The sequence below is a fragment of the Lissotriton helveticus genome, chromosome 1_1 (genome assembly GCF_964261635.1).
Source record: "Lissotriton helveticus chromosome 1_1, aLisHel1.1, whole genome shotgun sequence".
Classification (NCBI taxonomy): Eukaryota; Metazoa; Chordata; class Amphibia; order Caudata; family Salamandridae; genus Lissotriton; species Lissotriton helveticus.
The window spans coordinates 1134867709-1134881660 of record NC_136057.1 but is presented as its reverse complement, the minus strand read 5'-3'; positions in this window follow the sequence as shown (position 1 = coordinate 1134881660).

Genomic DNA, 13952 nt, shown 5'->3' with positions numbered 1-13952 from the left:
GTAAAGCCAGTGAGTGTGTGTGTGCACTGGACATTTAGTCTTTGTTTTCCATGCCTCCTCTTCTTGCTTACTGTTAGACCTGACATCTTTGGCTTGACATTTTCTCAGACGTTTTACCTTCACTCCACTATTTTTGCTGAACCCTTTTTTTTGGCTTAATAGTCTGTGCATTTTACCCCTTCTAACTAGTGGTAAAGTGCTTTTGCTCTCCACATCAAACATGGTAAAACTGGTATACACCCACTTGCCACATTTAATTCACTTGTATGTCCCTAGTATATGATACTGCATGTACCAAGGGATGGTAAATTCAAGCTTCCTAGTGGACTGCAGCACACCCTGTGCTACCCACTAAAGTAGCACTGTAAAACATGCTGCAGGCCTGCCACTGCAGCCTGTAGTGCAGTTGTAAACTACCTTTTTGACCTTGCAAAATAAATCTATTTCCATGCCTAAACCTTACTTTTGAATATTTATAAATCACCTCAGAAAGGCCTGAACATCTCTCCAAGGGTGTATGGTATTTGAAAAGTAGGACATGTGTACTTAAGTTTTACATGTCCTGGCAATGAAAAACTCCTAAAGTCGAGGCTATCGCTCTCAAAAATGTACGATAGGTTACCTTATTACATTTAATAAGTGATACCTTCAGTAGAGATACAGATAACAAAATAGTTTTCCCACTCATTTCAATTGTAATTTAAAATCCTATTAATGGTAAAGTTGGATTTTATGTTAGTATTTTGTAAATGCTACTTTTAGAAAGTTAACACACGGAGATGATGGACGGAGCACTGAAACTTTTCAGACAATCATCCCAGTCACAGTTCTGGGTTGAATTTATCATCATTCTTTAGCTCACTTTGCCACCTCAGTTCAGACCCACTATATACAAATCAGTCTTGACCCTGTGCCTCATTGGGAACAGTCCAGCCCAAACTGCCAAGCCAGGTCTTCCCTGAACCGGAAACAAGCATCCTGGGACCGGTTTCTGGGTAACCCCCTTCATCAGCCAGGCTAGCTTGAATCCAGTGGCAAAGTGATCAGGGACCCACATCTGGGCATACCCTGCCAACTTAGGGCAAACAAAGCAAACACAAGGAGATGATGGACGGAGCCCTGACACTTTTCATGACAGGATGGCTGAGGAGGTGTTGTGCCCTGCTCTAACGATACTTCAAAGGACCCTACTTACAGCATACACATAGGTGCCTGACCCCAGACCTGCCCTTGCCTTTGTCACCATAGACATTTCAGAGCCAAACCCTGGGAAAGAGGAAGAACTGACCTGAAATAGTTTGGGTTAGGTCATAGACTGCCCCACACACAAACATTGGCACTAGATATACATGTGGCACCTTCAGAACCTCCTATCAGTACACTTCTGGACCTGTCAAAGATTCAAAAGATAGAAGACTTGACCTGCTTGCCTTATGCCCATTTACAGATTTAACAAGCTTTCAGAAGCCTTCTGTGCAACTGCCCAGTTCACCAGCACCACCTGTATGTGCCTGAGATCTGCTGTTGTCCTTTGCTGGAGTGAGTCTTAATCCACAAGAGTTGCCCCCCAGGTCCTGGATCCTTGACTAGCATCAGAGTGTACTCTCGTGCTTCAAATCTATAAAATCTTCACTCCAGGAGAAAATCAAGAAGTTTGGGGTTCATTGTTATGTTTACCACCTCTCCCACCACCTAGAAGTGCTGTCAGCAGTGGCGGATCGCTGAGGGCGTGCTGCGGGGTGGTGAGGTGGGGCAGTGGCCGCCAGCGACCCGCTCTTCGCACTAAACAGTTACTGTCTGCATTTCCCTCCAATGTGAAGCTCCAATGATGACTGCTCTTGTGCAAACAATGATTTCCTCAAAGCGCCTGTCAACGTGAATCTCTAGCTGAGGTCCTTAGCATGGACTTGCACTCTGAAAAGGTAATCTTTTCCACTGGATGAATCTGATCCCTGTAACATATTTATTTATTTTATTTTTTATTTAAAGAGTTTTATATAGCGCGAACGTGACCCTTGGGTATCAGAGCGCTTCACAATTATATGAGGTAGGTTAGAGATACATTTTGTATAGCAGAACATTTCACAATGATATGAGGTAGGTTAGGTATACAGCTATGCCGTGTTAGCATAAATATATACAGTGACATGAGGTAGATTTAGAATGCAACTTGATATCTGAAATAACATATACCTATATAATTCCTGTATATGTCTATCTTCAAGGTTACAATACAAGTTATGTGAACTGATGAATGTACAAGGTGTACTGGGACTTTCAATACAAATAGTTCCGAAGTGTCTTTTTCCTTGCATTCTGTATCCATGAGTCTGGAGTAATATAGTACCGTAAAAGGTTATCCCCAGTATAACTGGTGACTTTATCTTTACTTACATTGGTGTTCTGTTTTGGAAACATCTAAATCACAGTGCTAGTGATGAACTGTCTTGCCTATGGAAGGAACTTACTCATTAGGAAGATCTTAGCTTCCCTCTTGAATGTTGCCGTCTTTGGATTTTTCCTATTGTTTGGAGGGCATGAGTTCCAGATGTTGGGAGCTGCTCCGGAGAACGCTCTATCATAAGTTTTCCTCTTCTGGAAGATGGGTGGTCTCAGCAGCAGTTCCTTGGCACACCTGTCTGGTCAGCTTCCTCCTGATAGCTCAATTTTCTGGGCCCAGTATCTTGGTGTTGTGTAGCGGAGCGCTTTGTGGGTAATACATGCCATTTTAAATTGAATTCTGGCTTTGTATGGTAGCCAGTTTAACGTTTTCAGGTGTGGAGAGATATGGTTGAATTTCCTCGATCCGGTGATCTTGCTGCCGCATTTAGACATGCTTTTAGTGGTGCTCTGGACATTTTTGATAGACCTGCTAAAGTTGTACATCCATATTCAATCCTTGAGATAACTAAGGATTGGACTGCCAATTTGAGGTCCGCTGTAGAAATGAATGATTTCACTTTTCTAATGTAGTCCAAATGAAATCGGGCACTTTTTGCCATTGATTTGATGTGGGCTTTCATTTCTAGATTCTTATCCAGCGTGATTCCTAGTGATTTTGCTGAGTCCAATAGAGTAGGGGTGCAGTTTAGTGCTGTGATCAGTTTGGCCCATTCCTTCACTTCTGTGTGGTTCTTTAGTGGTGAAATGAATAGGACTTCCGTTTTTTTTGTGTATTTAGCTTCAGATGATTGCTAGTTAACCAGTGTAATGATACTTTTAAGGCCTCATTCATTAACTTGATATCTTCCAGAGACGCGATCTTGATGTATATCTGCGTGTCGTCCGCGTACATGTGATAGGATATGTTTGCGTCTCAGAGAATTTCGACATACAGGTTGAAAAGTGATGGAGATAGTGTAGATCCTTGAGGGACTCCAATTGAATTAGGGCATGATGGGGATAGCGTCTGGTTGACCAGGAATCTTTGCATTCTATTCTGTGCCCATTTTGGTCAGTCTGATCTTTTGACTCCGACCCAGTCCAATGTGACCAGATAGCCGCAAGTTGCACTTTGAGCATTTTGGAGCATAAATAGTGATTTAACGCTATAACTTAACTATAAATCATGACCTTTTTGTGAAATCTGCGGTTTCCTGCAAAATGTATTTATATTGTTTTCCTTTTTCTTTTTTTTTAGTTCCTCATATGCGACAACCCAAAAAAAAGGTATTGGTTATGGTGCGTTTAGGATCTGAAAAACAAAGCATTTACTCACATCCTGCCAGATGTTCCCTGTCCCTGATGCACCTACCTTAGAACTTTATTACGAGGCAGCGCGGTTACCCCACTTGCCTTCCCTTGGATTAGAGTGTCTTAATCCTTGGACCATGTAATCCTCTTTTGCCTTATTGGGTTTGACTTGTATAGTACAAGGGGTTCCCATGTGCTGATTCTCTTCTCCGCGCCATTTATACAATCTAACCCACAAAATCTTCTAGCTGCCTTTAACAAGGCTGCACAAGAGGGCGGAATACTAGAGGTCCAATTAATACATATTTCCCTATGGGCAATGATGATCAAAATGAATAGCAACTGCTCAAGTTGTTTCCTGTTCTTCCCAATAAAACCAACATTATCCAAGATCCAGAAAATAATCAGAGATAGGCTTACCTCTATTTTCCTTTTTAGGATAACCGTTAATGTTTTACTCACATCTAAATACACATGTACTCCAGAGCATTGCCAGAATATATGTACCCACATCTGCTTTTTCCAATGCACATTTCGGGCATCACCTTATTTCCCCTCCTATTCTGGACAACTTCTAGGGGGACCAGTATACCGTATGTAAAGTAAATAGATGATTCATTCTTGATGGAGCATATTTGACAAATTAACAAAATGCATTCTTAGATACTTGCCAAATAGTTGATAAGTCAAAGTCTGATAGGGCATCTTTCCATTTTAACTCCAGTGGCGTGTTGTGAGAATCTTCCTCCTGGACTAAGATCCAATACCATTTAGCAGTCTCTTTTTTCTGTGAAAGGGTTACCACATAGTGCTGATTCCCAATTGTTTGAGGTTCCTACGGATGCTTGACTTTGAGCCCAGCTTGTTAGTTGCAAATATTAAATCTAGACAGTTGATTGTTAGTTTTCTTCGATAGATAGTCCCAAGCAATTTGGTTCTGCTCATCCAATAATTGGTCCCCTCTTTCGATTTCGGCATCCATAACTGGGGTAGACAATGAGTCTTGTAGATATAAAGATGTCCCAGGTGATTTCCAGATTGGGCTAGCTGACTGTAGTAGGGTAAGTTCAATGTTCTCCTGACCTGAATCCAAATCCTTCCTGTCCTACTCACAACCTTCAGATGGATTTTAATTTTAATTTGGGATGCCCATACTTGAACAGAAAGCAACTGACTTTTTCAGCAAGGTTGTTAATTAGTGCTCCATAACATGCTGCATCCTATTGAGTGTGTTTAGTTAATAGTGATCTAAGGTCTTTTTTAACTGAAAAGCCCAACAATATAGCTGGAAGTCAGGTAAGGCAAGCCCAACCTCTATCTTTTTTTTAGGAGGTTTTTCAAGGCGATTCTTGGATTCTTACTGGCCCAGATACAACTTGTCATGTCACCTTGTAATTTCTTAAACCACTTTGACTCAAAATGCAGTGGAAGGGCATTAAATATAAAGGTAAACTTTGAGAGAATCATCATCTTTTTCAGGTTGACCCTGCCAATGATTGATAAAGGTAGGGAAGACCATGTTTGCAAGAGCCTCTTGGTTTCTTTCATGAGCTTCAGAAAATGAATCGGGCCATTTCTTTAAAAGTTTTAACCACCTGATATCTTATCTCTCTTCTCACGTTTTTTTTCAGGGTGGCACCAAGTTGTACATTCCAAGCCAATATCTCTGAGGGGAACATGAGCTCTTGTCTCTCTAGCGCTCCGTTCTTCTAAACCTGGACTTCGCCAGCAATATTTTGCACGAAGGGGTATGGTGCCTAGAGCTTTGGTACTCCGGACTATTGTGAACCCGAGAAAACCACATACTTGCGTCCTTTTTTTCGTTTACTGGGCTGAGCTGTTTATTCCATCTGCTTTCTCTCCCATAGCAGTCGGTGTGGTTGGCCTGGCGGTTGTGGCAGGAGACACCACGGATGAGGGGTTTTTGTTTGATTGGCAGCTTTGGCTTCTGCTGATGGGACACATTTTTCCTCCTCTTCCTGGAGTGCCGCTCCTTTTCCTGGTGAGGAGGTCTGCCCGAGGTGCTGTTACTACATCCTGGTGTGCTCAGTTGGCTATGTGGGCCTTTGTGCTTGCACAGCTCTTAACTGACATGACCCAGACTTTTACCGTGAGCTATTTCCTCCCCCTGAGGTATCAGCGGGGGGTTGTTGGAAACACTGACACCAGAGGCACCACACGCAAGCAGCTAGCAACACCTGTGGAGCCAAGGGCACAATGAACTAACAGGTACACATTGAGAAATCAATGTATAGATGTTGCTGAAATTCATTTTGTGCAAAAAGTGTCCCCACCAGCTATCTCCCCATTACTCCAGGCCCCCCCCCCCGGCACCCTGTTAGTGGCACCTCATAAAGATTGCACTCCCAAACAAACCCATAAGAAAAAAAGAGGCGCTAATATTCCAGCCCCAGTGGGGGGCACTAGGGTTAAAATAACACCTTCACTAAGATCTTTTTTCAAGGTTAGTGTGAGTGTAAACCTACCTGCTACTGTTACAGGGATACTAGATCCCCCGGGCGGCACTAACACTATGAGTAAACAAATAGTTGGAGAGCCTCAACAACTGACCAGGTTACCCCTGGCCCTGGCCAACAGGTATCAAGCCCTGAAGATGGATAACTCCCTCAAAATCTGCACCTCCCATTTGGAATGAGAACAAACTCTTATCATCTGCGCCCCTGTCAGTTGAAGGGGCACCTACGCATATCCCAAGGCAGGAGAGTATCGGGGAATTACTGCAAACATTATCTGAGGAAATTAAAAATAAATTTGCAATGTCAGAAGCGAATCAAGCCAAAATTTGTGGTGCCTGTGAGAAGCTTGAAAAAAAAACTCATGGATTTGACTGATAGGATTAGGAACCTTGAAACTTCCTCGGAGGATAAGATAAGGGCAGTGGCTTATAATTGCAAGGAGATCCAACACTGTAAGGAAAAGGAGAAATCCCTCCTAGAGAAAATTGAAATGCTAGAGAATAACTATTGAAGAAATAATTTAAGGCTTCTCAATGTGCCGGAGAGAAAGGAGGGTGCGGACTCGAAAGGATTTTGTATGAAACTGATCAAAGAAATAATTCCAGAAGCCATGGAACTAGATATTTCCCAGGATATCCAACGTATTCACAGTGATCCCTTTAGAAGGAACCCGATCAGAAATAAACCTAGGAAAATACTTAATAATTTAAATACTTACTCCGTTAAGGAAAAGGTACTTTCTGAGGCATTAAAAGTTGGCTCATACACTAGAGATGGTTGGTCTTTCCACAAATTGCTCGGACGTAGCAAAAGAAACCCAAACACGTCAGTGGGAGCTTGGCAGGCACATACAGGAACTTAAATCTCTAGGAGCTACCGCTCAGATTATATTTCCCCACCACATTAAAAAAATAAAGTGGAATTATAAAACGCATACTTTTAAAAATCCAGAGGAAGTGGAAAGCTTTGCCAAACAGATAAAATTATAACTAGGCTAAGTCCACACACACATTTAAGTTACGTAAGTTTGGAGAGACGAGGAAAGCGGGGCAGTTTCTAAGCCCAGTTTGGTCGAAGGAAGGGTTCCCCTGGGAAGGGGGTGGGGGTTTGTAAGATCAGCGTAAGGAAGCCTCACATATATTATATAAATAGCACGCGGGGATGGGAGCATTGGGAATAAAAACCCAAAAATAGAAGGTCCTCATATGCGAAAATTTAACATAGAATAGTGAAACACGGGAAGCATGCACTGTAAGAAAATGATTAACCTAGATAATAAACACATCCTGAGGATATTATGCTGGAACACAAACGGGTTAAGAGTAGCAGATAGGCGAAGGCGAATTATCCAATTTCTAAGACAATCTAAGAGTGATATAATAATGTTGCAAGAGACGCACCTGCGACAAAAAGAATGGGAGTCAATACTCAAGGGACATAAGTGGATTCAACAGTTTGCATGCACTAATCAGAATTGTAACTTTAAACGGATTGCAGTTCTGGTCAAGAATTCGGCTCAGGCAAAAATGATAATGAGTTATTGTTATAGTTAAGATCCACAGCATAAAATATCCTATGATAAGTTACTATGGCCCAAATATAGAAGACCCGTCATCACTACATGATCTGCTTCAACAAATACTGAATGATGAATGATGATAACCACATCATAATGGCGGGGGGATTTTAATACTTTACTAGATCTCAAATTGGATAAATCCACCCCTAGGATGACAGTTAACACCCCGAAAATGCGATCTTTTATTCAGAATATCATGAAGAATCTGTGGTTAATAGACCCCTGGAGGCAGAAAGCTGGCAGAAAGAAAGAATTTACACATCAAAATTAGAAATATGGGCAGGTATCTCGGATTAACTATTATCTCATTGACTCAAGATTAAGTAATAAGGTTAAGGCAGCTTTTAATCAGTCAGTCAGTCAGTCAGTCAAAAATTTACTTTATTTGGTTTGTCACAACCATAAAGTATACATATACAAATTACAATTAGTAAAAAAGATAAAGTTCATTTTCTTAAAATAGTTTTCTTTTTTTCGGTTCTTAAAAAGTAAGACATTATTTTACAGTCCACACTCTTAAGTTAATTTGGCCTTTGAAAGCAAAGTCTCTACTTTCTTCATAAATTTTACCCCGCGGCATATGAAAATGTTCGAGCCCGCACCCATCCAGCTGGTGACAGCCTGCCTGCAGGTGCGGATCTGAAGGGCATTTAGAACTGATTTCAGCAGTGTTCTTCTCTCATCTTTTACTGACTCACACGTGCACAATAGATGGCATAAGGTTTCCGTGTAGTACCCGCATAGTCTACATCTTGTTTTTTGTTGTGTGTTTTTCCAAGATGGAATCAAATCTTTAGAAAAATGGTCGCCCAATCTAAAAGCCATAAATTTCATTTTTAAAGATAGCGGGAAGTGTGCCACAAGGTAAGGTTGCGGTTTTAATCGTTTGTATGAATTTAATACGGTCCATGCGTGTCGACGTTTGGCCAAGGTCTTTTTGTCTTCTACCAAAAATAGAGCTTTTGCGTTTGATTTACAGATTTTTTTAAAGGACGCTTCTTCCAGTTGGCTGTTCCAGATTTCCTCTATTTTAAGGGTTTCTAAGGTTGTACGCAAGTCATCACCCAAAGAGTTTGGTTCATATTGATCGTATTGTTTCTTGATTTCCAGCCAACATAGGTTATTTAGTGATCCTGGTTCTGCTGCTCTTAGCTTCCAGCACCATTTCGCTAAGACTGCTTTCCTTTGGTATGTTTGGTTTTGCAGGCCAAATTCCAATCTTATTTGTGCTGGAGCTGATCCTTTGTAAAGATTAAACACTGACTTATATATTTTTGTCTGGAGTGTATTTAAAATATCGATTTCTTTCCCGTGCCATATTTCTAGCCCATAGGACAGAGATGGTAATACTTGGGCTGCCATTACTTTTAGAAGATGGTCGTATGACGGGCATTGAAGTTTCTTTTGGAGTGTTCTGTAAGCGAAACTCAGTGATTGAGCTTTAGCAATGATGTTTCTTTTTTGATGTAATATGGACATGTTTTTGCTTAGTGTGACCCCAAAGTATTTATATGATGTTGTTTCCTCTATATGTTTATTCTTTGTGTACCATTTAAATGATCGTCTACTTGAGCCCGCCAATCTCACCACTTTCGTTTTTTTGATATTTAATTCCAGACCTCCGAACTCAAAGTACTCCGTTAAGGATAAGGAGATTTAAAAGTACATGTGCAACTTTTAAAATCCACTGCACCCTGCCCTCTGGGATATCCAGGACCTAACCTAGGGGTAACTTATATGTATTAAAAAAAAGGTGATTTGGGCCTGGTGAAAGTTGTTTTTTTTGGCAGGTTGAAATGGCAGTTTAAAAACTGCTCATGCAGGCTGCAATGGCAGACCTGAGACATGTTTAAAGTGCTACTTAAGTGAGTAGCAAAATTAGTGCTGCAAGCCCACTAGTTGCATTTGATTTGCAGGCCTTAGGCACAGGTAGCGTCGTATTACTAAAGACTTACAAGTAAATTAAATATGCCAATTGGGAATAAGACAATTCTACCATGGTTTAGGAGAGAGTACAAGCATTTTAGCACTGGTTAGAAGTGGTAAACTATGCAGGATCCTAGGGCCACCAAAAACAAAGTCAGCTAAACTAGAGGATTGAAGCCAAAAAGTTAGGCAGAAACCCACGCCAAGTATGCCAGGTCTAACACTGCTCTTTACATATAAACAGCACAGAATACAAAATAAGCATGCTGATAAATTCCAAAACTCTCACAAAATGTACAACTTTTATGAATTGGACAAGTCAAACATAACTTTAGGAACAAACAGCAATATTTCCTACAATTTCCTGAAATCATGGATTATGTGGTTTTATTTCAATCTAACAAAAAAACAACAAGTAAAAGTCCGTGATTTTGTTAACAAATTAATCTGAAAAAGAACCTCACACTTTCTCATAATGCAATTTCAGTGTGCAAATGACCTAACTTTATTATCCCCTCATCACAGCTCCTACTCAAGAAATGTGCATGAGACAAAGATAATTAACTAAAAGTGAAAAGAAAGTTTAGAAAGTGGAGCTGTGGACCAGAATGGGATTGATGGAAATAGATGGGCCTTAGGGAGATGTAAACAGGAAGGGTAGCTAGGCAGAAGCAAGCAGGAGTAAGAAAAGAATGTGCCATGCACATGCACAACACGGATTGCCATTCACACTATTTTGAAATGTGAAATGTGTTCCAGCCATCATTTTTTTATGCACGGCACCACAAATGCATCATGCATAATTACATGAAAGGAGATTACGTTAATTTTGCACACCCCTGGTTTAAGGGCAACTCTATCACAAATGTGTAGTGCTGGTGCAGAAATTAAAAGCTATTGGGAAATAGTCTTAGCAGTCCAATCGTCAGACAAAAACAGAAGTCAGGCTTTCCAGAGATATGTATCCCTGGAACATTGATTGAGAAAGGCCTAGTTAATCAGCCTAATGCAACCGGATTAGAGCACCCTACAAAAGGATAGGCTCAGAGAATGCAGGAATTTCAGCGAAACTGTGAGCTTTACAGGCTTGTGTCTATCGGCCGTTAATGCCTTAACTAACCTAGCAGTAAGTCTTACAGTGTGAGATTTGCTACCAAACAAAAGAATTATCACCATAGTAAGGCCTCTCAAACTCCATTGGAGAAAGGCGTGCAACATTTCAGGTTCATTTACCTGAATCATGTCAGGCCATTTGAACCAACAAGTGAAAATAAAGTTTTCAAAAGGTGAGATCGTGACCAGTATGGGGTTGATGGATATAGATGGGACCTAGGGAGCTGTAAGCAGGAAAGATAGCAAAGCAGGAGCAGGCTGGAGTAAAAAAAAACATGGCCACATGCTTGCACAACGCGTACTGCCATTCGCAATATTTTTATATGAAAAATTTGTTGTAGGCATCATTTTTTATGTGAGGCTCTCCAGGTGCATCATACATAATTGAGCAAAAGGAAATTGCATACATTTTTCACATATCTTGCTTAAGGCAACTCTGCCACAAATGAGTAGAAATGGAAAGATACTGAGAAATAGTCTTAGCAGCCCAATCACCATACAAAGAAACATGCAGAAATTTCAGCGACACTGCACGCTTTACGAGCTGAGGAAAGGCTTGGACGAGAGCTGAGGAAAGCAAGGAGGCGATAGCGTAGATAGCCTTAGCAAAGCTTCCACCCTCGACCTCCTGAAGCAACCTGAAGCACTCTGCTGTGCGGCTTACCTACGGGACGCAGATGCGGACGAGTGGTCTTCCCTGGGGGGCATCGAAGACTCGGCTGATATGCAGGTCTCGGGTGGAGGATGTCTGTGGTGCGTCCGTTCGAGAGGCATGAGGGGCGTGCTGCATAGTGACGGCTGTGGATCAGGGGAGGAGCAGCCTCACCGTGAGTAGCGTCTTGGATGCAAGACTCATCCGATCTCTCCACTGTACTCTGATAACGTGGGCGGGTCTTGCTACGACTGTCAGCATAGAATTTGCCCGGAGAGCATGGGCGGCTGTAACTGACACGATTCTGGCTCTGAAGACCAGAGAAATGCCTCTCAAAACAGCGAGTCAAGTTAAGGAAACTTTGAGATCGAATCTAACCTAGCCGTAGGTAAGCCCAACGAGCCCCGTATTCCAAGAAAACAGCAGGATAATATGGTGGCAGGTAAGCGGAGGAACCTAACGGAGCGGGAGCAAGCAGGAGGTAAGAAAACAATAGTACTCAAGATTGAGGAAGTAATGGGGGCAATTCCTGATGGAGATAATGTAATCACCACCCCTATTCCATCCCAACCAGCCATCACAGACTTTAAATTTAAGGATGGACAAGGGAGCCAGACTTCTTCTGAACTTTCACATGTAGTAGAATCTAAGACATCTCAATTGAGTCCCAGTGAAGGTGCAAGTGGCAATACTGTGGCGTATATGGAGGAACAGGGGGAAAATGAAACTCCACTTAAAGCTGCAGACAATGAGATAGCTTTGCTTTGTGTATCAAGCATGCCCCCATCAATACGGATAGGGGACCAGGGGGCCGCGGCCAGCACAGAAGATGTCTTGAGAGAGGTGGCTCAAAAAGGCACCGGGAATGAATATAATGTCGGGGGATACGGTGTGTGACTTTGCCTACCTGCCGGGGAACCGAGGATTGGACATTCGGCTGCTGACTCCTGTCTTTGCCCCCAAGCCAGCTGCTCGCCGGACCCGCTCCGCGGGTCCCACTTCGCGGCTACTTTTGTGGGAGTTGCTCATAGCAAATGGGCTGAGACTCGGGAGACTGTTGGGGTGTGCGTTGTAGTGCAGCAGGGCTGCGAGCGGTGAAAGCAGGGACTCCATCTCCCAGGAGTCTCTGCAGCCTGACCGAAACACCTGGGCCGCTCTCCCTGCTTGCCCCGCCCCCCTCCACGGACCTAAAAACCCCTTTATTTGGACCCTCTCTGGGATACGGTGTGTGACTTTGCCTACCTGCCGGGAAACCGAGGATTGGACATTCGGCTGCTGACTCCTGTCTTTGCCCCCAAGCCAGCTGCTCGCCGGACCCGCTCCGTGGGTCCCGCTTCGCGGCTCCTTTTGTGGGAGTTGCTCATAGCAAGGGGCTGAGACTCGGGAGACTGTTGGGGTGTGCTTTGTAGTGCAGCAGGGCTGCGAGCGGTGAAAGCAGGGACTCCATCTCCCAGGAGTCCCTGCAGCCTGACCCGAAACACCTGGGCCGCTCTCCCTGCTTGCCCCGCCCCCTTCCATGGACCTAAAAACCCCTTTGTTTGGACCCTCACTGGGATACGGTGTGTGACTTTGCCTACCTGTCGGGGAACCGAGGATTGGACATTCGGCTGCTGACTCCTGTCTTTGCCCCCAAGCCAGCTGCTCGCCGGACCCGCTCCGTGGGTCCCGCTTCGCGGCTCCTTTTGAGGGAGTTGCTCATAGCAAGGGGCTGAGACTCGGGAGACTGTTGGGGTGTGCGTTGTAGTGCAGCAGGGCTGCGAGAGGTGAAAGCAGGGACTCCATCTCCCAGGAGTCCCTGCAGCCTGACCCGAAACACCTGGGCCGCTCTCCCTGCTTGCCCCACCCCCCTCCACGGACCTAAAAACCCCTTTGTTTGGACCCTCTCTGGGATACGGTGTGTGACTTTGCCTACCTGCCGGGGAACCGAGGATTGGACATTCGGCTGCTGACTCCTGTCTTTGCCACCAAGCCAGCTGGGCCGCTCTCCCTGCTTGCCCCACCCCCCAACCACTGCTCCCTCTACTTTAACAGGCCCTCTCAACTGCCGCGCGGGAGAGCGCGGGAGCGTCCCGGGAGAAGCCCGGGACAAGGGAGGGACCGTCTGCGGCCGTCCGCGGTCGGGCGAGGTTGGGTTGGGCCACCCCCCTTGGTCCTCCTCTCTTACAAAGTGAGTTATTGTGGAATCACCAAATACCTGTTCCCCTTCTTGTTACTCGTTTGTTGCTATCATGCCTTTGTGCTCCGGAAATTAACGAACTGTTCAACTACAGACTACTAAGGGGGTGGTTACTGGTCCCCTGGACGCTTTTATTATTAAGGCGAAAGGAATTTTGGAGAAGGAGATAGCTTTTGCCGAAAAAAGGCTCTCACTTGACCTCATTAGTGGGAAACGTTCCTCGTTAGGCCCCCTTGCCACAGTGCCTAGTCCCGAAGGTTCGGCATCAGCCACTATCCCATCTTTCGTTCCTGTATTGGTGGATGTACATTGCGAGGCGGAGGGTTTGTCTTTGAT